This window comes from Falco rusticolus, chromosome 12, assembly GCF_015220075.1.
Source record: "Falco rusticolus isolate bFalRus1 chromosome 12, bFalRus1.pri, whole genome shotgun sequence".
Classification (NCBI taxonomy): Eukaryota; Metazoa; Chordata; class Aves; order Falconiformes; family Falconidae; genus Falco; species Falco rusticolus.
The window spans coordinates 21,065,733-21,091,790 of record NC_051198.1 but is presented as its reverse complement, the minus strand read 5'-3'; the positions used below and the strand labels follow the sequence as shown (position 1 = coordinate 21,091,790).

The 26,058-nt window shown below is 42.0% G+C and overlaps 1 protein-coding gene across 10 annotated transcripts in view; it reads right to left on the bottom strand.

Moving 5' to 3' along the window:
• TRERF1 (transcriptional regulating factor 1) overlaps window positions 1–26,058 on the bottom strand; it is a 100,775-nt gene that overhangs the window by 55,007 nt on the left and 19,710 nt on the right. For 8 of the 10 annotated variants that reach the window (XM_037405720.1, XM_037405721.1, XM_037405724.1 and 5 more), the window contains one exon: window positions 16,665–16,720. The gene's annotated coding sequence lies outside the window, so the exon portion shown is untranslated. Of the gene's footprint in view, window positions 1–12,941; window positions 13,000–16,664; window positions 16,721–26,058 lie in introns of all 10 variants that reach the window. The other 2 variants (XM_037405723.1, XM_037405719.1) reach the window with 1 other exon arrangement.

Here is a 26,058-nt window from a genome sequence, read left to right as displayed (position 1 = left end):
GCTCAGCAAATGTGGATGAGATGGTAACGGTGCTGCTCCCTCTGCAGTTGCTCCAAACATGCCTCCAGACCATGCTGGCCAGCACCCAGGTCAACCAGCCCCCCACCTTGCCCAGGGCCCTGCTGCCAGTCTGCCCCACAGGGCTCTCAGCCTCGACCCCAGCCTGCTGCCCCCTCTGAGCTAGCAGGATCCAGCCATGGACCAGATGAAAAGACAGGTTAATGAAATGGGCTGGGTGACAAACCAGCCTTTTCCTCATGGAAAGACCATTTTTCCAACTGTTGATCTTTTCAGTGGCTTGTTTTAGTGCACAGCCGTGCAAGTGGGTCGGTCAGCACAACTAAGGTCAACCCCTTCAGCCAGCCACCAGCGGGACCCCAATCTGCAGTTCCCCAAGGTGGCAGCTCCTCCTGTGCCACCAGCTGGGGAAGTTCTGCTAAGGTCCTGTTAAGGAATGCACTGAAGGAGGGTCCCACAATCAAGCCTTCAAGCAAGTCCTACTCGAACTGCACAGACAAGCAAGGGAAGAGGTTAGCCCCAAAGTCACGTACTGGGCTGAACTGGGCAATCATTCCACATTTCTTGTATGACCATTCTGAACTGCACACTACTGTTACCATTTTCATTACCTCCACAAACCAGCGGCAAAACCAAACGCTAGTTCTTACTATTTAAAAGAAAATTAAAAAAAAAAAAAAAAGTATCTGCTTACAAAAATTATTACTCCTCAGGAAAGTTAGAAGCAAACTTAATTTATATGACAGCTAAGTCTTCCAGTAACCTGATTTTTACACTGCACAAAAATCAGAATGCTTACATATAAAGATACCTACTTCTTATTAGAAAATGAACTTAACACCACATCAACTCACAACACACAGCACAAAATTTTACATATGTTATCTGTCTATGTATCATTTAAGAGTCAGCACCAAAATGGATAACAGGTATAGCAAGAATACAAAAGTAATTTATTACAGGGCAGCCTGGGAAAAGGGATATACACGTTTATCATAAAGTGTACTTAGAAAACCATTTCTGTGATACAGGATCCACAGACACAGATGTCCTGCCATAAAGAATTCATTATTTACAAATATACTACAGAACACTCCATAAATAATTCACACTCAATACACGTCAGAAGTGAAGGCAACGGCATTTCTCTGCCATCCTCACGGAGCTCCCTGTACTCAGTGAAACAGAGTTCTGCCACAACATTGCAAACGCAACAAGTACACTGGATTTTCACAGAAATACAACACTCCGTTCTCCACAAAAAGTCTCCCCACCAACACAATTTAGGTAGACTTCCACACGAGCATTGCCATTGTGGGGACGAGAAGTGCAATTTGTTTGTTTTTAAGACATTGAATTGCACATATGAATTTTCTTGCTGGCTCTGTAAATAGTATCAAATTGCCCACTTGTGCAACACTGCTGCACCTGGGCAGTGGACCCAGCCCTACTTTGTGTCCTCCGCTCTGACCTCGCGAGGCAAATGCAGAGGCGGGCAAGAAACTCAGCTAGAGTGACCACCGTCTCTGCAGAAACACAGGGCAATGCTTATTGCAAAAAAGAGTGCCAGGAGTTTGACACAGCAATGGAAACATCCCTCCATTTTAAATGAGATTATAACCAACTTTGTTTTACATTAAGTAAGCAAACAGTAACCAGAGAAAAAAAAAAGAAGTCCAGTTGCTACTGATATGGAATGAATCTGGAAAATCTACCTAGCAGTGGCAGGTCCCTAGTGTGTTAGCTTTTAATTTTCCACGACCCATGCAAATTCTCCTATTTCCCAAAAGATCAAGCAAAAACTGCATAAAACTTGTGATCATTTTCCTCTCTATTCTATTTGTACCATTCTTCACTCCATCAGGATACCTGCATGGATGCAAAGCTGCATTTGCCTGACTCCTTTCATCTTTCTAATAAAAAACAATAATAATTAAAAAAAGCATAACAAAACCCCCAACCCCCAGCTACTGAAAAAAACCCAACAAAAGCCCCTCAGAACTCTCCCTGCTCTAACCACAGATGCCCCTCTCCACATGGATAGGCAGGCAGGACTTCAATTCTGTTTTCTCTCTTTTGATTCATGACTCAAAACCCAGCAGATATGTCAAAGACAGGAAAGAAATAATAAAACAGAAAACTTCACCAGCCTACTAGAGATGGTACCGGCAATAAATATGCACATGAACACCAGACTTGGCTGGTACACCCTTTCACAGCATCAGGCGGTCTCCACCCACCTCCCACAGACCCGGAAAGCAGAACAGACCATTGTGATCACCTGCCTGACCTTCTACCCAAGGTGTGCACAGACCTACATGCAGATACAGTACTTGTTAAAAGTCCAGAACATATATACACTCAGCAATAAACTCCTTTGCTAAAAACAGTTTAACTCACAAGCAAGTGATCAAGAATCCATCACGTCTAAAGGGAGTTGTTTCAGTGAGTAATTTATCCTATTTAATAATTTGTGTGTTACAACTAGCCCAGATTCATGTGGTTTCAACTTTCAGATACTCAATCTCATTACACCTCCTCCTACTAAACTGAGGAGCTTTGTACTTACTTTCCTCTATAGATATTTGCTAAATACAACTCAGCCACTTGACTTAAAGTAAGCATGCTAGGCTTTTTATTAAGAGAAAAATAATAATCTAACAGTAAAACAGGTTTTCCAACTGTAATCAATCTCTCAGCTCTCTAAAGCTTCCCCACCACCACCTTGTAAAGCATTTTTTTCTAAAGCAGGCACATAAGAACTGCACTCCACATTCCAGTAATGATCCTGTGCCGTCATCATACACTCGCAAAATACTATTACTCCTACACGACGCTTGAATTTTGCATCCAAAGACTGTATCCATATCCTAGCAGCACTGCAAGGACTCTGTATTTTGTTAGCTTTTTACCATCACCCCAGCTCCCTTCCAATGTAAACTGCTCTCTAGCATGTAGTAAGCCCTTCCCTCTGCATGGTAGGCGGAGGTGGACTGGTCTGTGCCAACATTCATACTATTCAAGTAAGTCCATACCAAAAGGAAATTAATCCTCTGTGGGACAAAGGACATGCCATTATTTGCCACACCCCTGATTCTGGTGGCATTTTGAAATTTCAGAAGAAATAACTTTGTTCAGTGTAATTATCAGTGATCTCAAAATTATCTCAGTTCTACCAACTAAAGGCTCGTAGTTGCTTCTCCCTTCGCTTTCCAAATGATCACATCACCTCATCAGCCACTTATACCCGCTGCCATTATTTCTGTATTTGCTTCATATACGTAGACATACATAAATGTGACTGAAGACCCAGCATAAAATGTGCTCCTCTGCAGAAAAGTGCTGAAGAGCTCTAGGTGCATATGTGATGTCCTCGCAAGCAGCAGCATAGCATACTGCTGTATGCTGGTCCATTCTGAGCACTGGATACAGTATTTTTAGATGTAACCTTCACTTCCCTCCCTCTTCACAGAAAAGCTTCAGGAGTTAAAACATATCCTGGTTAAGTAAATGCAAGATTGCGGTTTGTTGTTTTGGTTTGTTGATTTTATTTTTTTTTTTGTAATATAGTATCTAATAAAGCATCAGCAACATGAACATTATGGTTATTAGTTTACTTAATATGATGATGTTCCATTAGACAAAAGATAATACAATTGCAGGCTGGAAATTAACTATGGAAACATGTTGATATGGTTATATGGAGTCATGAAACTTTTTCAAATGCAGGAGCATTGTGTCTACAATACAGTTTAAACAAGTTAACTTATTTCAGCTGTATATGCATAATAAACTTTTGCTCTATGCTGTCATATCAGATACTCATTCTTCCAATACATAAATGTTTTTGGGGTTTTTTTTCATATAAAGTATTTAATGACTACTAAAAAAAAAACCCCTATGGTTAAAGTTGAGTCAAAACAACTCACCGTAACATAGTGCTTCTCGTGCTTTCAGCTCAAAAGGAGAATTCCTATCGTTATTAAACAGCAGTAATATTTATAGAAAAAGGTACCAAATTAGTTGTACTGCTTTTGCTCTTCCAGAGCAAGATAATTTCATCTTTTAGAGAAACAGCACCAGCATTGCAATGGTGTCCTGGAAAAGTAGCATGCATACAGAGGAGCAGGGGCAGAAGAGTCTCGTCACAACAGAGCTGGATGCTAGTTGATGTTACAGCCGTGATGAGATGACTGTCTTGAAAAGCAGGGGTCTAGTTGCCAGACCCAAGTACCCAGCACTGGTTTCCTCACATGGATTTATTTAAGGGATGGAAACACTAATGCAGACCTAAAGGCGTTCTTTTACTAGGCTAAAGTTTAATAGAGCTTGAACTTCTTAACAAAGGTCAAAGAAGTTTCAACACACCTCCTCAGGTTAGCATTCCTTAAGCAAAAGCAACGCAGCCATTTATTGAAGCCTAGTTCAACAACAGAACTAATGGCTAGCCACAAAGCCCTCCCCACAAAGCCTTCCCTAGGATATTTACCTGATTAGCTAAGAACATATGTACTAGAGCTCATTTAAAAAGCAAGTGTTTCATTGGTCAGAGCTAACAAAGTATGGCCAACTTGTCCATCAGAAGTGCCTAAACAGCCAAGCTGAGGGCTCATTTCTCTGAGTAAAAGGGGTTTAGGTGCTGGGTTGTTTTTTTTTTTTTTTCCTGGGTTTTGACCTCCATCACAAAGTTAAAGGGTGGCAGTTTCTTCATGTCTGAGTGTGCTAGTACCCCAAGGGCTTTCACTTCTCACCTGCCCACAGGAAGTTCACACCTCACTGTTACCAACCAAAATAACCAAAATACAGCAAGAAGCTCCAGCCATCTGAGACTACATCAATCTTTCCCATTCTCTGTGAGCTGGCTTCAAGCGAACAAAGCAATTTTTGTAAGCCCCCATCAAGCCTGTGGCAGAGAAGCAGAGCCCGGGCAAGGCAGACAGAGACTCCCCGAAGCTGGGACAGCTCGGCCAGGACAGCAAAGATCCCCTCCCCACTATGAAGAGTGCCTGCATCTCAGTGACGCCGAGCAGAGCAGATAAAGGCATCCCTTCAAAGGAAAATCCTACTGTGGACACAGAGCTCAAAATGCTGCTAATTGTTATTCTGCTGGCAGGCTGCACATTGGCCTTTTTTGCAGCTTTTGAAGTATGATCCAAACAGCAAAAGTAGGCCGAGAGACTGTTTCTTGTAACTTCAGATTTCTAATAAAGGTTCCAGCCAGTCACTTAGCTCTGCACTTGCTTTTGTGGTTGAATGTATTTCCTATTTAAGAACAGGATTATAGCAGTTCCTGGTTTGTCACGTTTTCTTCAAATAAAGAGCTTGAGCAGCTGCTTCCTCTGCTGTGCGTTACCCTGCATTGGTGAACACTCTCTTCCCTCTTGACCTGCTCAGAAATGCTCAGCCACCTACAAAGCTGATTTACACACACGAGGCAAGAAGATGAAGGATTTCAAAACCACATCCATGATGACAGTCCATGGGATTTTTTTCCTCCATACCTAGACTTCAATCCTCCCTTTTCCATCTGTACTTCCCAGCTCTTTCAGAGTAACGAGCGAACATTCCTCTAGCTTCACAAATCTGGCACATTTCATTTTCCTTGTCATTTAAGAGATACACACAAACTATTTGGTATTAATAGTAAGAACACTGTGCACTTTGTAAAGCTTTATTCAAAGCATCCTGTGATCTTCCACTGAAAGCATTAATTTAGCACCTTCACAGTACTTCTGAGACACATAATTCATCTGACACAGATGGAAACTCAGAGGTACAGTCAGCTAAAGCGACTTGCTGTTGGGCTAACCACCAGAACTCATGTCCCACCTTCCAAATCCATTCTTTATTTCAGCATTTCTGGCCAATGCTTGCTCCGGTGCTTCCTGCCCCACATCTATGTTCCAAAGAAGTCATCCCTTCCTTCCTCTATTACCACACCTATATAAGTCTCTGGGAGAAATTCCCAGGTATTTTTTTTTCCCCAAGGATCTCCTGAGATTAAGTAATTAAATCATTAAGGAAGAAGTTCATCACCTGCTAAGGAAACTATTTAACATTCTCACCAACAACAACCTGCATGGCTTTGTTCCTACATCCCAGATACCAACCACACTGGCTGAACGTGAAAAGCTACTGTTAACCCCTTCCAAATGCAAAGAATATTCTCAGGGTCTGGTCTTCAGAAAGAGCTTCCCTGTATATGCGAGAGTGCTAGTATGGTATCACATCAGCCTCAATTTGTTTTAAAAGGGAGAGAAAGAACACAGAAGGTCAGTGTCCCTACCCCTTCAACTATTCTTCAGATACTATTATACAATTACATTAAAGTGTATTTCTTTAATAAGTAGTAAATATAAACATATATGGAAGAGGACAAGCAATTAGTAGTACAGCAACATCTGAAAATGAAAGGGAAGAATTTCAAATTCAGCCAGTAGTGAAAACCAAATTCCCGCACGAAAAGGCGGCCGGCTAAGCAAATGTGAACTTGCCTTGCATGACAGACAGCGCAGGAGCTCCTAACTGTACGTGACTCACTAGAGCTTCCAGAGCATTACTTGTTTTGATGCTTGCACCAGGATCCATCAAAATTACATCTGGACACACAGCCCTCTTTCTTGTTTTAATAGAAGTACTTTAACAACCCAAGAGAATACACTGTCATTAACCACAGTTAGCTATGGTTTTCTCTGAACAGTGGCCATTGCTACTTTTAATCAAACCTCAGGCAATAACGTCTCACCAGAAACCAATGTCAAAACTTCACGTTATCCTACAGAGAGCCCTTAAGTGCCTGCTGAAATCTAAATTAAACAAACGTTTGTGCCTCCTTTTGTGTCAAGTAGTCAGAGCCACAAAGCATCTCAAGACTCCAGCCTTCACTAGGGTACTCTGAGCATGCCATCCCATCCCTTCCGTTCCTTTGCACCATGTCTGGAAACTGGAAAAACAAGAACACACCCTCATCTGGCTCCAATCCTCAAACCAGAACTGAGGAACAACAGCTGGTCTCTCTGAGTAAGCAACGCATGGCGCTCGCGTGTATCAGTTGGTAGAGATAAAGAGCTGTTGAGGGGTGCCTGCATTAACAGCCTCTCTTCATAGAAATGGGAAGTCTTCTAGGCAGCACGGCCCATCCAAAAAATCACCAAAGGAAAAAGTTACACAGCAAGCTACACAGGTGCATCTCATGCATATTTTTCGTGTCTTTCAATCACTAAAAGCTTGTTGGATATCCTTCTAGCATTGTCTCAAAAAGCTCTACTTCAGCTAGAGTTTTGTTACAGGGACTGATGCTGTACCTTGTTCAACGTCAGAGTATGCTTCTAGTGAAGAATTCATCATCATCCCCTCCTTAAAGCTAGAGAAGGGGACGATATTTTAAGCTGCAAGCCAGCTGAAGAAAGCAGAGAGGAAAGGGACAGGAGATGATTTTTCTTTCAAGTTGTCTGTTCAAGAAATCCAGAGAAAGTTTAAGTGGGACACGGTCAAGTCTACTCCTTTGCCTGTCTGTTTTTAACAGCACAGACCAAGATAAGGGCCAAAGAGCGTACACTTTTCCTTTGTGTAAGAAAATGCATGCCATCATTAGAATAACACTAGTTTTCTAACTAGTAACGCACAGGATCAAAGTGACACCAGTAGTATTTATTGAAGGTAAAATTCACCTGAGTCTACAACAGACAGAGCAAACGAAGTGTTCCCTGACCATCAGAAGATGGCTTTGGTGGGAGGACACCATTACTCCAGTCCCCACAGGCTTCCCACGCTGCCCGAAGCAGATTACTTGAACAGTAACAGCAAGGGCAACATGCATTTCTGGTCTATTCATTTCAGAAAAGAAAATACCACAAGAACAGCTAAAGATTCAGAAAATACACCTTATATAGAGTTTAAAAAGTCTGCGTATTTTGCTTATCAAAGAGGATAATGGTTATCAGTGACTTACTGACAAAATGGCTAAATGTCTCTACCAAAATTTACTCAGAAGATAAAGAATACATTAGCCTAAACTAGGCCCCAAAAAGATGCTGCTGAGCAGAGGAAAAAGTTTTGAAACAGGCAGAGTGAGATGCGTAAAATGAGGCTGTGTACATCGCCCCTACAGAAGTACAGGTCTTGACATTTTTCATCTCTAAGAAGTATGTTCAAATACCATACTCACAGGCAACTGTTACAATAAATAATGAAAACAATATACTGTTAAGGCTCAGCAATGTGAAAGCAAAAGGCTAATGAAGTACTAAAGCAGTAAGTTTTTTTCCTCCTGATAAAATGGAGGAGGAAAAACAGACCCAACCCTGTTGGCACACTTTGTAGACAAATTCCTTTGGACAATTTATGAAATTTTTTTTCTTCCTCTTGTTTAACAAAATTACTTCAACAGTATAAAAGCTAGCAACATAGCTTCTCAGAAAAGGGAAGTTGCTCTATTCCTTATTGGTAAGCAGTGCACACACACACACAAAAAACCCACCCACAGGAAATTGAAAGCTATTCATTTAGTTTTAGCCAAGTTCTTTGCGAGACTGTACCTTCTGACTATTAGTTGATGGTAAATGTGCAACTATCTGGTACTTAACCTCATATAAGAACAAGACCAAAAAAAAAAAAAGTATCGACATTAACTTTTACCTTCAGAAAAGAACACAAGTGGTACAAATACAATTGTCTAGAAAATGCTACTTAGCAAAAACAAAACATCTACTCCCCCACATACATGCAATATTTAGAAGAAAGAATTCAAAGCTGTAATTATGTTCACACAAACTCAAACTGCAAAGTACAAGAAGTTCAATTTAGGGATTCAAATTCCTGTCAGTGTTATCTCTAATGATACCAAGTACCCCACTTCCTCTCATATTTTCCCTCTGATGTTTTGGGGGCCTGTTGGGATGCTGTCCATTGCCATTACCAGGGATCTGAAAGAAAATATGAAATCACTTCTTGTCACCTGCACAGAACATGAAACCTGGAGCAACAGTAAGCAAAAACCGAATCAGGTTACTTTCTGGTAAAGTGGATTTTTTGCTGGGTGTAGTTTATCTGAACAGCTGGTTTTAATACAGCAATAACACTAAGTTACAAACTCCCAAGAATATAAAAAGAACTGGGAGTTACCCTTGGGGAATTGCATTTGGAAAGGCAACGATCCTGTTAAAAAGACTGGAGGTCATGGCAGACACAATCTAGACGCTAAACTTCCTGCACAAACGTGCAGCTAAGCAAGGAAATGTAGCCTCTGGATGGATAAGAACACTATTTTGTATAAGGCAAGGGAGGGAGGGAGAGCATTATCTAAAGAACAGTAACAGCAAGGGCAACATGCATTTCTGGTCTATTCATTTCAGAAAAGAAAATACCACAAGAACAGCTAAAGATTCAGAAAATACACCTTATATAGAGTTTAAAAAGTCTGCGTATTTTGCTTATCAAAGAGGATAATGGTTATCAGTGACTTACTGACAAAATGGCTAAATGTCTCTACCAAAATTTACTCAGAAGATAAAGAATACATTAGCCAAAACTAGGCCCCAAAAAGATGCTGCTGAGCAGAGGAAAAAGTTCTGAAGAGTTCAGAATCCACTTCCTCTGTCTGACTGTACATAATTACAGTTGACTGATATGATGCATAGCATGCTCAGAAACTCACCGACAGCCAGCTTGCAAACTGCAGTATCCTCAAGAACCACTTTCTATCTTATCCAGCTGACTAAAACCCTGTAAAATTCCTCTGGCATTTACATCTTCCCCACTTCGCAGCAATGCTATCTATTCAGAAATGCAGACCTATTATAATACCTAATATGCATTTAGGTAACTCCAACCAGTATGGCTCTTGGAGCACATCTCTTCAGAAGCACTAGCTGCTCTCTAGGCACTATCAGAATATTCTCCACAGCCTCAGTTCAGGGTATCCAAGATGTTCTCAGAGCTCTGGGACAGACTGTGATCCACCACTCTGCTGCTCTAGGTAATGTTAATTGGAGACTCAAATTTTTATGTGGCTAACATGAAGTGGTTTCCAAGTAGAATCACTCATGGCAGACCTGAGCACCAGAGCTTACGATAGAGCTCTTCCTCTCCACACTTTTGAACTCATAGCAACTTGCATTAAACAAAAATGCCTGGACGATGTACTATATTACGTCCCTCCATGGATAAAAAGAAACAAAAAAAAAAATGCAGTACTACCACATACATACCACAACCACAAAAACATTTAAGAATTTCTATAGCACAGAACAGAATTGCCTAAAATTCTCCTGGGGCGAAATTACTGTAATTTACAACTGGGACATGTCTCCTCCTGTCATTTAGAGTCAGGAACGGGCATCTCTAATGTAACAACAGAGATTACGGACTGTAGAAATTACCAAGTGAGAGTTCATGGTCTGCACTAGTAAGACAGAATGAACAGATACCAAAGGCTTATTCTGAGAACAGAAGTCTATGAATATATTTCATATGATATATGTTTTCTAAAACTATAAAGCCCATTCCGTGGTGTTTATGAAGCCCACAAGTCATGAGTAGTCCCTGTAATTTCAAGGCACACTGACTGAGCACCAAGAGGACAATCAGAAGAGGAAACGAGTTACAGTTGGCTTTGCTTCTTGGGCTGCAGACAGGCACCCACCCAGCAGGAACACGGACAGCTGCCTGCCCCATACAACCCCACGACCCAAAAGCCCTCAGCTCCTTAACATCAGCTCATTTGTTCAACAGGAGCAGGAAGTTACCAGCAGCAGCTGGAGGTCGATCATGAACCAAAGAGCACATTTTTTGCATAAGATCAACAGCAAACAAGCTCCTGCCATTCTCCGAGTCTTGTCTGGGTACCTTAACTAATATTTTCCTTTAATTTAAATATCTAGTGGCTTTTAAGTTAAGTTTAATGACATATGTGAAGTTTTCAACTTCTCAGTTACTGGGCTCCCCCCGATATTATTTTTAGACTTTTTTTTTTGTATAAAAAAACCCAGCACGTTACTGGCACATCTCAGGTTGGCAACCAAGCCAGAGCCTGGAAACTGCACAGCCTCCACACAGAGTGGGTTTCAGAGAAAAAAGCAGAACATGTCTCTATCTTGCTACACCAGTGGCAAACCCTCAGCCTCACTGCTAGGATTTCACCTTCTACCTCAAATTTCCCTTTTAACTCTGTCTGGCACCCTGTCTTGAATTAGTTTAGGAAAGGTTTGATATGAGAAGTGGACAGTCAAGAAGGGAGTTGCAGCGAAGAAGGAATAGGTGAGGAGAGGGGGCCAAGATTGAAATGGTTGGTAGTGGTGGTTAACACTTCAGTACTGAGAGTCAATCTGATCTGTTTCATAAGTTAACAGGAGGAAAAAAAAAAAAAGCCAAACAAGTCCCCACAACCAGTTGTGTTTTTGGAGTCAAGGTTTCTCAGCAAAAGCCGAGAGGCCTCTCCATACCAATGGCAACATTACATGGACGGACCTTGACCTCTAAAGCACAACCATTAATCATTTCAACAGTAAGTTACAAAGGAGGATCATCCCCTTTTTACTGACAGGGGAGCTGACTCAAAGACAACCAGGGGAGTTGCCCAAAACCACAACACTAGTCATTAGCAGAGCTGCAGTTAGAAGTTCCTGGCTGCCAGGGCCATTTTCAAACACTGAAATTGGCGGCTGCCCTGCAGCCACAGAGCTGGTACCCTGTGCACTTGCCAGGTGGAGGGTCACCTGCGCCTTGCACCACGCCTACAAGCTCCAGTCACGCCACCACCATCAGAAAAGGAAGAATGAAGGGTGCATCCAGTCCATGATGAGCAGCAGCAGTGATGTCACCCCGCAGACCTGCTCTGGTGGGTGACCACCCCAAAGGGGCAGCCACAACACCGAGTGTCTGCCCTGGCACTTCCCTCGTGCCTGCGTGCCTGTTGGAGCTCAGAGAACTTGGGTCAGAAAAATAACCCTATGGGAGAAGTCAAAACTAGTAGTTTTTGCCAGGTAGAGTACCTGTGAGCATTGGCTCACTAAGTGGGGTGGGGTGAACAATGGGCAACACGCATCCCAGACTGCAATGCTAAACTACACCCGGTCTTGTTTGTGCTTTGTGTACTCCGAGGGGAACTTCAGATCAGTTCACTTCCCAAGCAAGAGCTGAAACATCTCTTTCCATTTTAGCCCTACAGCTTTAATGTGCATTTTACAGTACTGATTTCAGTTTCTCTTAACTGCTTAGTCAAAGAGTGCAAAGCTACTTACATCTTAAAGAACCGGCCGGCTCACATTGAGGATATTCTACAGTGAAAGGTGGCCTTTTTTGTAAAGGTAGTTTGAAAAGCATTAAATCGGTTTATTTTCCATCTCAATTTTTATAGAAGTAGCACAATTCTTACAACAAGCAGCTTGGGAAACCCAGCACGACAGCAATGGGGAGGGGGAAGTGAGTATTGTACTTTTACATTAAAAGCAGAACCACAGAAACTTGCTTTTCATAACATGATTAATCTTAAATGTAAACTTATATCTAGGCCTCTGCCGTATGAGTTGAATGTATTCCCCTGCTTCCTATATTCTGCTTGGTACCTGCCTATACCGAGTTATCCAGACATTCCTTCCAACTCACTTGATCCTTTGAAGCTGACAAGTTATCTACACATTCAGGCACTGAAGTAATTTATTCTTTTAGAAGTGTTAAGCATTTACAACTTGCAACATCAGATTGTGCAAATATTCAAATTTTCTGGAAGAAAAAGAAAAGGGAAAAGCATTTACCTTGATGTCTACATTTATGTAGGTATTTCCCACCCCCCTCCAAACTTTGTTATCAAGAGGCTTTTCCTTATGCATGAGAGATTTCCCATTTTTCCTCCCTGTGCTTTCCAGGTACTTTCCTCCTATTGTGACAAAACAGCTTATTAATACAAGAAAAGAAACTCAAATTACCTGTTACTGTTTTATTTGAATTAGCTTTCTTATTTTGGAAGTTTTTCTAAGATGACTTCTGTGGAGACAAAAATATTCATAGGCAACATCAAAGGAAGTTATTAAAACTCATCTAGCAGTGATACAAGAGTATTGCACTGATATGCACTAACACGAGAAGAATCCACAATGTGCCAGTTTAAAAAGAAATCATTCCTGGACTTTACCTCAATTTGGTCTTATCAAAATCAAGTGTTACTCCCAGTAAAAAACAAAAACACACCAAAAATGCAAACCCCACAAATACTTCAATGAGTTACTGTAGTTCTGCATGTGTTAAACCAGGGTTTTCACTGCCAAGACTCATTAAAAAAGAACAACAAGAAAATGTTTGCAAAACAGATTGCCAAAGTGTATTAACAGCTATTAATAACAGAATATACATCAACCGACAGTTTTTCAGATAATCAATAATTGGCAACCTAATTTGGAACTGTTAAGGCAAGTGACCTTGGAGCTGCAATTCCTCAGGTCCAAGCTAATGGCAGGTGAAAATAGGCTTGATAACAGTTACTTCCTAGTCATTTCCTTCCAAAAATGACACAATGCTATTTCAGTGATCAAAGTAATCCTTATCTCATAAACAAACCTCTGAAAATAGATTAGGCCTTATAGAATGATTTTATATTTATGACTTGAGCTATCGGGCAGACCTCATGTGAAACTTGACTTGCAGTTCATAAGGGCCCCAGGTTCCTTGGAAGGAAGTAAGATAAAGGCACAGGGAAATACAGGGGAAGGAAAAGAAAATATTGGGTGAGAGGTCTGGCACCTATCAACGCAGCTGAAAGCTTGCCAAGTCTCATAATTTCATCATTATTAGGCTTCAGGCATATTAAAAGAGCTATTATTCTTTTTTTTATTATTATTCAGCCTCGTCACGCAATCAAAAGGATGGATGCCAAAAGCCAGCCGTTACAAGGAAGTCACCATGGCTAGGATTAAAGCAAGATTACTCCCTGGACAGACTGGACCATCTCTCATTGCTTTAAATGGGACTAAAAGATAGCAACCCCTTTAATTGCAACAGCAACAAGAAACACAGGAATGCTTCAGAATACTTCCCCAGAAGAAGAAACAGCAGGGAAGGGGTCAGGAAATATCCATGAAAATTGTAAGCAACCAAGGGAAAACACAGACAGAACCTGAGGGCACATGTGAGGCAGGATCCAGATGCCTGTCTGGAAGGATAGAAACCCAGATGCAAATGGGGAGAAAGAATGCAGAAAGGGAGCAGAAGGTTAAAAAAATAAATGTTTTTGAATAAAATAACACTGATGCCATAGTAGTAAGGGGTAGTTGAAAGAATGAGGGACACCTGACAACTTCGGCCTTGAGAAGGAGCACAACCAGGTCAGGTGCTTCTTGTGACACAGGAGGACTGGGAGTGAGATGATGGCATTTCTCCAGCCCAGGCTGCTGGGGAAGCGATAAACAAAGCCCCTCAGAGGAAGGAGAGTGACACACACTCATAGCTGGGGATTCATTTCAGCCACGAGGAGGTACCACACAAAATGAGGACAGGACGTTTTCTTCTAGAGGCAAAAGATGAGAGCCAGTGGAAAGTGCTACTTCTTCTTCCTAGAATCTCATTTTAAAGCCAGTCCTGCAATTGCTATGGATCTGGCTCACAATTTGTACATGCCTGGGGCTGGCAATAAAGCTGCGGCGAGAGAAGGTGTCGTGGCCTCAAGCTGCAGAACCTGCTAGAAACAGAGCCTCCTTGATGGTTGTTTTACGAGGGGAGAGCAAGCTCGCCCTGGGAGAGACGGTACAACAGCATCCAGCTGTTGTGCCACAAGAGCTGCCCATGTTACAGCACTCTATTATCAGTATCTGCTTCACAAGGAACAGTACTTAAAATTAAGTAATATCAGATTTATATGCTATATAATATACATATAGTACGCAAGGAGTAGCATCTTAGGAAAACACTAGCAGCTGAATAAGTATGACTAAAACACTGGCCCACATGCACACCTAAAGTCCCCAGCACCACACTGACACCAGACAAATACACTTTTCACTCAACTGAATCTGCTAGAAAAAACAGCCCTATCCCATCCTGGCCATGCTGCTTTTCAACGAGAGCACAGGCACGCCAGCAGCGATGCTGCGGTGGGTACCGCAGGGCCTCCGGCCGCAGCGATGCCCGTGGCCAGCGTGCGATGGGACAGCAGCTGAACCGCCTGTGCACAGAGGGGTGCCAGTGCAGGTCGGGCTGAACACGCTCTAAGAAGTCTTGAAAGCAATTTTAATTACTCATTCTTGGAGCATAGGTAGACTGGTTTGAACACGTGCAAGTGAAGAAGCTCGTTTACATAACAAATGAGGTATGCATGCAAAGTGCTTTGTGTAATAGTACTGCAGACTGCAAGACCTCTCACCTGAAGAGCTATTTCACCAACTATACACACACAAGACCACGTTTGGGTAGAGAGTAAGCCTTTAAATAAAATATTCCTCACATGATTCAACAGTGGCATGAAAAAGGATAGTCCAAATGGACAAAATGCCCAACACTCACAAAAAAACCTAAGCATCAAGCAAGCCTTTGATGCATGCATGCTCCACACAGTGCCAAGAGCCATTCAAAATTTTCAGTTCTTGCTTGGGCAGCCACGCTCCAAAGGGTGGCTCTACTTAGCAAACAGAACTTAAAGGGGGAGGGGAGGGGAAGAGAAAAATATCCCAAGACTGTCTACAAGAACTAAATCTCTCAATCCAAGAAAGAAGTCATTTAATCCTGGTAATCCTACACATAATGACGTGTAGCTGTTTCCACTACATTTTCCAACCAACAGCCAAAAAGAACATGGGGGATTTTTGAGGCCTGTAAATGACACAGCACTCAGGAAGACAGAGGAGACAAAATTAAACATGTAAGTTAATGAGCTGGACAGTCACAGGGCAGATCATAGGTTGGAAGACTGACAATCCTATGTAATACTACTACTGTGTTTGGCTGTGTCTTGTTTGAATACAGTTGTCCCAACACCTAAGAGTTTTAAAGACATCTAACTCCTCACTACCAGTGGAAGCCTCTGAACCAGAAACCAAAAGAAAAAAAAAACTAAACACTGCCTTTTAAAAACACTGCTATTAATAAAAAATAATAATAAAAAAAATCAGCAAGCCTATACCTTCCTTCAGTGCATTAGTGACAGCAAATGCTCATTTCAAACACTCATTTCAGACTCAAACTTAAGAGGTTTTCTACTCATATACGTTCTGTCCTAATAAAAGCAGTGCAAATTAAAAAATACTGCAACAGGAAAAAAGTTTTAAAGCACAGATCTTTTTACTTTTCAAATGTCGGGGGGGAAGTGGGCTTGTCTCAAAACTGAACTAAAAAAACCCCTCTTTACCTCATCTCTTACTTTATAAAAAGCTCTAAAATAGTAAGATAAGTATGAACAATCTTTCTAACCTCCATGCCTGGAAAGGCATGCGTTTGTGTCTTCTGGACTTAGTACATCAGTTCACCAGGAAAAAGGACTGGGACAGAAGCTGAACAGAACAGAGATGGTCTCTGCTCTGAGGATCAGAAGCACATGCAACTTAAAAATAAATCTCTCTATTATTTGCAGGGTTCTGTCAGGGAAAGAAACTGTCATCTTCAACCCAAACAGCAAAACACTGAAACTTTTTGTATAAGAACATGTTTATCTTACCCTCTCTTACCTTATCAGACACATCTCCTCGTCCTATTTAGAATCCAGCAAGTCATAAAATTCCATCTGTAACAAAAGGAAAAGTCCATCAATACCTCCTGATAACCTTACCACAAAAGGCTAATAAACAGTTCAAGGGGAAAAAAAAAAAAAAAAAAGTTAAACTTCTGCTGCCATTCCAGTATAATCTACACCCCAGGCAAGTCACCCTCCTGTCTGCGGCAATCTGGGAAACCTGGATATAAAGGTATTAAAGATGTTGTAACATGTTCTCTAAGAAACACACTTTTCCTCCTTCAGCAAGGATAACAGAGGTGGCCAAAGAGTACAGGTTGTCTTGCCGAGTCATAAATAAGTCTGCAGCATCCTCTCATTAAATTAAATGAGCATCAAATTACATAATGTGAATGGTTGTAAAATGAAACCAATGGTAATGGCTAGAAATAATCACAGCAGTGTTATACATCGTGGAGACAATTTTCCATCAGTGTATCAAACCTGGGTATGCAGCACCTTTTATCTCCAGGCCAAGAAACTGTCAGCACACAGCCTTTCTTAAATACAGTAAAGCATGCAAGAAACAGATGGAACAAAGCACTCATGCACAAGTTTAAATGATGCCTACCCTGAACAAGGACATATAATTTCTTAACACCTTTACAAACCCACCTTTCAATGAAACAAAGATGTTTTTATAATATAGGTAAACATGACGCATACCTAGGATCAGAGGAAACAGTACCACACACCTAACCAACAAAACTGCAATCTTGGAATTGTCAATAAAATTCAGTCACGATAGACTTGGGCTTGAAGAAACGCTTTTCTATGGCACTATTAAGCAAAGTTATATATATATACACACACACACACACACAGACTATATCTCTATCTATAAAGCTGCAATCCAGCCAGTCCACAAGTCACTAGGGCAGAAGTGTGACCTCTCATCTGGCAACTTAGAGAAGCGTAAGTCTGCCTAGAGTAAGAAACGCGAATCAAGCATCTAAAAAAATCAAACCTACCAATCCCTCCACACACCCTTTTAGCCTTTTCAGCATCCTGCCCACAAGCCCTAGAAGCCTGATAGTCCAGTGCCAGGATGGAAAAGGCCAGAACTGTGTAAATGTGAAAGAGTACACTGTATGAGAGAATACTACTTAGAAAAAAGCCAATAGAAATCAAAAAACAACCAACCCTTAATTTTTCAGTCCACTTATCTGGGGAGAGATATGGCAGGAATGGAAGGATTTGAAGCAAGTAGTTTTCATGTTTGCTTACTTGTCCTGGACTGATGCTACTGACAGTATCCCTGTGCCTAAAGTACAAAACTAGATGCAAAAAACCTGATTATGTTTTAGTGGTCTGACATCCCCAGATTGCACCCTCGCTTCATTTTCCTTGGACACCAAGCAGCTGTGATGCCAACAGACCCCAGCCAGAACCACAGGTGCTCAGCACCAGGGAAAGGTGACATCCTTCACCATGCTGCACTTCCATTTCCCTGCCAGCAAAATGGGGATGGTGGCACTTAAGTCCCCAGCCAGAAGGGCTGCCTGGGAGCCAGGGTCCAGACTGCCTGCTCAGGGATGCTTCTCTATTTTCCCTTTAAGTGTACACTTCAAGCACTATAAATAAACCTTTCAACCATTAAATACCATTCTCATCTTCTACTGATGTTCGTTTATTTTTTTGCATTACCAGAACAGTATGACAATATACTTCCACCATTTGGGGTGGGGGTGGGGATTCTTTTGTTGTTGTTTTTTCTATGAAGAAGAGATCTTTTGCCCATGTGACAAAAATTTGAACAAAAGAGAGACACTGACCAAGAGCCCACTTGAGTATCCCTACCCTCCTATTCCCCTGCCAACCCAGTAAAATTCCTCAGAACACAACCTCTTCCTGGCTATTTTCAGAGAAACTGCAGCAATCATGCAAGAACAATGGGGAAGTTTGTTTTACTTGAAGAGTAAATGTTTTGCAGCTTCCAATGTAAATATTTTAATTAATGGATTTTTTTTATTTTAACTCTCTACTGCCTTGTGTTCACATTCACACAGAGCTACTACGACAGAAGCTGCACTCAGCTTCTATAAAAGAAAGGAAGACAGAAATACATCACAGAAAAATGACACATTGACTTCAGCAAAAGCACCTTCATAAGCAAATCGAAACTCACTGGACATTTGCTGGTAAAGATCTGGGATGAAAAGAATTACAGAGAACAGAGGCTGTTCATTTCCTGAGTCTGGCTGAAAGCTCGTGTTAGTTCCCATCAAGATAGCGGGCCTATTTTAATAGCCAACTTGTAGAAAACCACAACCTGATCTGTTTCCAAAACACTGTACACTCGATGACCAGGCTACAAGCAAAAAGCAACGACTGTCTTTTTACCTCAGCCACCAACGCAGTGGCTCGTAACCACTCCCATTACTCTGTAACCACATCACAGAAATGCTCAAATCTCCTCTTAATGATCCGTAAACCAAGCGCCATGGACTCTGTTAGCAGGGTGGGACTTGGATTCACCCTCTCTGAGCAGGACTGTTTCAGTACCACAGAAGGTGGCTGGACAGAGATGCCAGGCCATCCTGCACATGCTCCTCTGATGGTTTCTGGATCCAGCAGCACCTCCAGGTACAGGTAGCTCTCCCACTCCAAACAGTGCCTCCCCCTACAGAAACCACCTCCCTCCTCTGCCCCCAGATATGGGGGTAGAGCTTGGATGTAATATTAGCAGATGGCTGGCATTCAAAATTTTTTTTTAATTTTTTTTTTTTTTTTTCAAATGAAGTGGGACACAGATGGTGCTGTTCCTGCTTTCCCAAAGCCTGACCGGAACATGAACGTAGACCTGTTGGAGCTAAGAAGCTCAACCCTATAGCGTGTTTCTGAAGAGCTGCAGAAACTACTGCACAGACCAGTTTAGCCTGAACCAGTCCCACACATGGCAGTGTTTCCCTTCCCCTGCTTTTACCTGAATGGGAGGTTTTGTTCCTCTTGTACTGACCTCACCACACTTGATGCCTGTTAGTAACATCCTTCTAGAAGTTCAACAAGCCGCTCCACAGAAATTCCCTGCCACTGTCAGCAATACGCATGCTACCCCAGGTAAAATTTTCACTGTATCTGTCAAAAACCCACTGCATTGGTACCCTTCCACTGCCTCATGTGAGATGTTGGTTGAGCACTCCTAAGACTTCCCAGATTCTGCAGTTCTCGCAGCCACCATCCACGCTAGCAGCTCTCTCACCTCCAGGCCACAGTGGTGGTGGCACTTGGCTCATCACATCCCACTAGGCAGCAGGTAGTGCTGGAAAGGATGGGAAGAAGCCCACTGCCTTCTTTCCTGCAGAGGCTACTAAGTTAAGGAGGAGCAAGATCTCTTGATTGCAGTTCATTGAGAACAAACCTTCCACAGTCGTAAATTAGTAAATGCTATCAACCACTCCGCGTTAGGGCAGGAGACGGGGGGCAGTGGGCAGACAGAATGCCTGTTAATTGACAGAAATCCTCTAATTTGGTAGCAGCAGGAGATACTGGCGACAAGGGGACAACTGCTTTTTCTGCATAGGCAGCCTGAGGCTGGTGTTCACACAGAAGGAAGTGGATGTGAGCAGATCCATCACCCCTCACAGCATGCACCCACCTCTGTACCCATCTTCTGTGAAGGGTAAACACACACCGAAGGGCAACGCTGTCAGAGAGGTCCCCTTGCGGCAGGGCTATGGGGAAATGTGTTTGCAAGACACCTTGCCTGTCCCTGCCAAAGTGAAACTGAATCTCCTGATCATGCATTTGAGCGTTATTAACTACCGCTATGACTGCACACGCATGTACAGTATCAGCTTTAGCTTCCACACCAGCAAAGCCTTTTTTTTTTTTTTTTTTTTTTTTGTTAAACATTTGTTTCTCTATATTCCCTATCAGATTTCCTGGCTATACGCGCAACATTAAAACACAGAGTAAGAATCAAAAGCATAAATATGTCTGCTCAGAGAAGAGCTCTTGCAAAATAAACTCATACCACTTTTAATGAGAGACCCAAGTGAGGAGGCAGACTTTGCATTAAGCCCTCAATGCGCCTGACTCTGGAAAAGGAGATTTCTTTCTTTGCAAGCAAAACACCTAAGGCTTATGCTGGTCCTTCCATCTTCCCCTCTGACCTCTTCTAGGGAGCTACTGCACTCTGCTTTTTCATGTGCCTATTTAATCAGCAACGTGAAACTCACACAACCTTACCAGTGTCTCTGTGGTCTTGTCACCAGGGCAATGAGCAGAAACACTCCCCAAAGGAGCGGTATGGTACATTCATAAGTCTCCCATGCCCACGGGATGGAAAAGAGAACGAGGAGAGAACAGATGAATGTTAATCTCTCCCCCTTGCCGTGAGCAGCAGTCTGTACTCTCCCACGCAGAGAAAAGGGAGGCTGTACAATTTGTGGAGGCCAAACTGTCTGGGAAAATGTAGAGAGAAAGCCAGAACCGATGGCAAATTCTCTTCTCTATCGATTCTCTTACCCTTAAGAAAGTGAAAGTCAGCCACTGAGCTGCTGATGGAAGATGAGACCACAGGGTCTTGAAGGTGCTGCTTTTACACAAACCACAGAGCTGACCTACTCACAATGGTATCAGTTCAACATATTTGCTACCCAAAACACTCTGCTCGCACGCTTGCACTGTATGACTCCTTACGGGGATTACATGTTTTGTCTGATCACGGGAACACACAAAAAGGACCCAAGACCACTCCGTTATGGATGTTAACGCTCAAATGTAGAACTCCTCTCTACCCTACCTAACTCCGAGCACCTGCATCCTAACCATGAGTAGGTAGCCAATAAGCACACAAAATACTGAGCTTGGAGCAGTTGCTGCCACATACACTTCTTTAACTGATTTGTGTCTCAAAGGTGTCTGTCAGCACGCAGTACTGTACATGTGCCAAACAAGAGCACGGGGGAGAAGCTCTAAGCAGGAAACAGAAGCTCATCTTAGATTAGCACAGCTCACTCAAGAGCAGTGCTATGCTCAGATTTGACTTTGATTTGCAAAGCTTGCCATCATTGGCTAAGAAGATGTTAGAAGTTTTGTTAAAAAAAGCCAAAAAAGAAAGCCAGAAAGCTAAAACAAACACACAAATGAAGTTGCCCTGGCAGCAGTCAGTACCTTTAAAACCTATGTAAGATGTACCTTTCTCAGCTCCTGTTTTACAGCATCCTGCTTCCTGCTTTCCCACCTCCCCTTCCAGCTGAAGGCAAACGCTCCGATGCGCACCTCCCAGGACTCCAGCACATCGCATGCAAAAAGATGTAGCAGAGAGAACAAGAAGAGTGTCTCCCCACTGCAGGGGCCTGAGGCAACACCAGCCTGATCTTGAGAGTCCTTCCCCACCACCCCCAAATCCCTACTGTAAGAGGAACACTTTGTAGCCTGTTCAGATGTCTTACATATAAGCGAAGTCCAATACCACACTTGGCTCCAAGGAAATTTTAAATGGCACCTCGGTGGGCTGGCAGCAGGCTTCCAGATCTCACCATTAATTCCAAAATTAACAGACCTGGAGTCATCACACAGCCCGAAAATGGCAGATCCTACCCTCAAACACATGCGTCAGCAATTGCAGCCATGGTTTCAATTACGCTAATACCTGGCCACTAGGAACCACTCCGAAAGAATTCACTTGTTTACCGTAACTCATGATAAATCATGGCAGCAGAGACATACTGCAACCAGCAACTTGATCATGGGCAAGGTGGAAGTTTTTCTCCAGGTAATCTAGAGAAGAAATCTGAGCCTTAAAGGAAAAACTTAAAAGTTTCGGAGGGGGAAAACCCCCCACTATTTAATGTTAGTATTTATTAATATTTGGGCTTCAGCTATGGATAAAGAGACCAGAATCTCACTGCCTGTGCACATATTTAAGACTGTTTACACGTGAGGTCCAAAAGGATGTCCTCATTTTATAAATAATTTGATCTGATGACGACATCAGAAAAATGCAGCTTGAGGCTACATACAGAGGCAAAACACTTGGCTACTGATGTCTAAAGGGGGAGGGGGCAAAGGCTAAACATCAGAGTCACTAAAACTCAGCAAATGGTTTATAGTTGAAGCTAAGCACATAACATACTGCACATTCACCACACACCAAACTGACTCTTCTTAAACTTCTAAAGCTGTGCTTACCACAAAGTAATTTTAAGTATTAAATACAAGATTCATCTTAATGTAAATGCTCCATCTGTTACTTGTACCTGACCACATAAGCCATCCGGCAATGCCTTACTCCTCCAGCGTGGCAGGCACAACACATTAGAAAGAGCATTTGTGGAGCCACCAGGGCCAGGTAGCACATAGACGGCATCAGGCGAAGCTGAGACTTCTCTCTCCCAGGAACAAGGAGAAAAGGTTCCCAGAATATTTACTGGCTGAGCTCAAACCCTGCGTTTTTGTTTTCCTTTGTCACATGGTCTCATATGTCTGCATATATGGTTGTAGTTACAAGTATATATAATTTGCTTAAGATCAATCACTTTGCATGCCAGGGCAGCAGGGGAAACAGAAACCCCTCACACAAGAATCTCATTACCTTATAAAGAAATACTATTTCCAGCTAAAATTTGCTCTTCAGTTCAGTCAAATGCACAAACTTAACTTTTTTGTAGTTGTTTCTCAACTAAGAACCTGTGAACAACGTAAGAATACCACAGTCTCAAAAGATGGTTGAAGACGTATTTGCTACCCAAAATTTTGGTTAGACTTCCTAAATTGAGCAAATAATGGGAATTTTGTGGTGTTCCCTACTGTCTGCTGCAAGCCATAATGCCAGATCACACTCCAAATACACTGTACCAGGGCTTGCTTTGAGTTTAAAGCAAGAGGCAATCAAGAGGTCTGTGTGCAGAAGGAAAGAATACAGGTGCTTTTTTTTTTTTAAAAAAAAAAAAAAAAAGGCCAGCAGTGTACTTGTAATTTTGGTGTAGCTGTATTTTGTTTAGCTACAGATACAGTATATACATTACCTGATATACACTATCAGTAGACAACATCTGATATAGACTATCAGTAAAGAATAGCTGACAATAAAGTAGAAGACCATGCTTTTAACACCTACATTCTGACCCAGAGGAGCAATGAGGACTGCAAGCATTCAACTTGAAATCAGTGACCACATGTGGTAAGAAAGGCTTGCCAGGATGTGATCCTTAATTATGACTTCATCCTGCACAGCTCCCTTGAAAAACCATCAGCTGAGACATCTTGCCCAAAGCAGCTCCTGCAGAGCACATCCCAACCAAAGAGGAGACCAGGGTGCCAAAAACAACAATAAAGTTTTCCCCTCAAATAATGAGGTATCCCTTATAATTCAGCCCTATAAAACCAGATTTGTCAAGTTGTAAACTGGGTTGCAGCAATATTTTACAGCATAAATTACAGCATAAATCTTTCTTACACCCTAGTAAAAATGCCTAATAATTTCATATGCTATAATTTATTTTTTTTTTAATCAGGAACTCATCAAAAATCACCTGAAATATGCATCTTACGTTTTACAGTCCATTTTCCATATAGGTATACATTCCAAAATGTAACTGTTTCACATTCTTTGCATGGAAAAACGTTCCAAAAGTGCATTTACATGTAGACTAAGAAAGGTTGTAATTACCTCTCTTGGGTTTCTTAGGTAGGTCAGTGCACATCCTACAAAGGCTTCTGTATTATCCCATGATATTCATTGAGCATCGTTTTTTTCCTGAAAGCAGCAGAACCTCTTGAAAAGAATTACACCAAGCAAAATTTTCATAAGAAAAAAGTGAGATTCCAGAGCCAGAACTTTTGGAACTTTTTAAACTTTTTATTAAAAGTTTCACAGTCCTTTTTTGATGAAATGGATTACCACACAAAATGCTGAATTACAACTGCCTCATACACTATTTCAGTGGATAACATGCATAGATGCCATATTAAAAAAAAAAAAAAAAAGCAAGGAGAAGACATTTCAACGGATGGGGGGGGGGGGGGGGGGGGAAGACACTACCAGTACTTATTAAATTTGTTATTAAAATTTGTAATTCCCATTTCCTCCCAACTAATCAGGTCTGTAATAAAACAAATACCATTTCAAAGCAGTTACCATGTCTGTATAAACCACCACTGTAAAAAGTTAAGACTATGACCACATCAAGCACTACAGAATATATACTTTTTTCTTCATGAAATAGTTACGATGAAAACAGCTACATAAATGTTAAGATTGCTCAGAGCTGGGGGGGGGGGGGGGGAAGCAGTGATGTCATTATTTTCCTGCTCCTTCCGAGAAGTAAGCACAGTTTACATCCTCCCTTCCTGCTGTCTCGCTTAACTTTTCTTAACCCAAGAAACACAGGACAGGCACAGTAGCACTTCAGTGCTGGGATGAGCAGAGGAAGCTAGGACAAGTCGGTTTTGCATCTCACCAAAAGCCTCTTCACAGCAATTCAATAAAATCTGCGCTGCCAGGAGTTAAAGGCGAGCTGCCTTCTTACTTTCTCTGTCTCCATGAGCACGCATGCTATTTTTTTTTTTCTTTACCCTGTTCAGCCAAGGGTCACCTGCAGTGTATGGAGAAGCTAATTTGTGGTCCCAATCCTGTAAAACCCTAGAAGGCCCCAGAAAGCATCTAAATTGAGTAGGCAGCAATTCAGATGTGTTTGACTGGTCTGCTTATTGCATGATGGCACTCCCTGGAGTTCAGTCTTGATACTTAAGTCTCAGATACCTCGTGGCTTAAGTCAAGATAGCGTCACAACCATTTCACAACTTGCTGTCAGATCTTCAAGACAATTTTAAAGAAGGGAAAAAAAAGAAAAAAAGTGGGCTGTGGTTTGGGGTTTTTTTCTTTTTAAGCTTCAAATGTTTTACACTGGGGCAAGGCTTTAACAAAAATGTTACTTTAGGTAACTGACTGTAGCACTTTTCCCTGAGATTAAATGATAATGAAACAATTCCTAAAGAGCCAGGCAATCAAAAAGCAGTACCCTGCAAAAAAGCCAAGTTCATACCATCCAAGGAAGTTCCCAACCCTGTTTTTAGACTAACGTACAGCCAAGCCTATTGCTTCTCTCTTGGTTGCCACACTGAAACAGTGGGAACTTTACTTTCCCTTTTACTTCATTTACCAAACCACTAACTTTCCTGTGCTCCAGCCCCCCATTACGGGTGCTCAGGCTGGGCTGGCTGCAGGGCTCAGGCAGGTTTCCGAGAGGCTGGGGCAGGCGAGAGGGTCAGTCTATATTTTGCTTTTTTGGAGTCAAACACTGGACCTAAGGCTGGTAACAGAAAACTCCTCAGTTAACCATTTCTCCCAGCATTCCCAAGAAACAATCTGCCAGGAAGGTTTTGGGTTTGGTTTTTTTCCA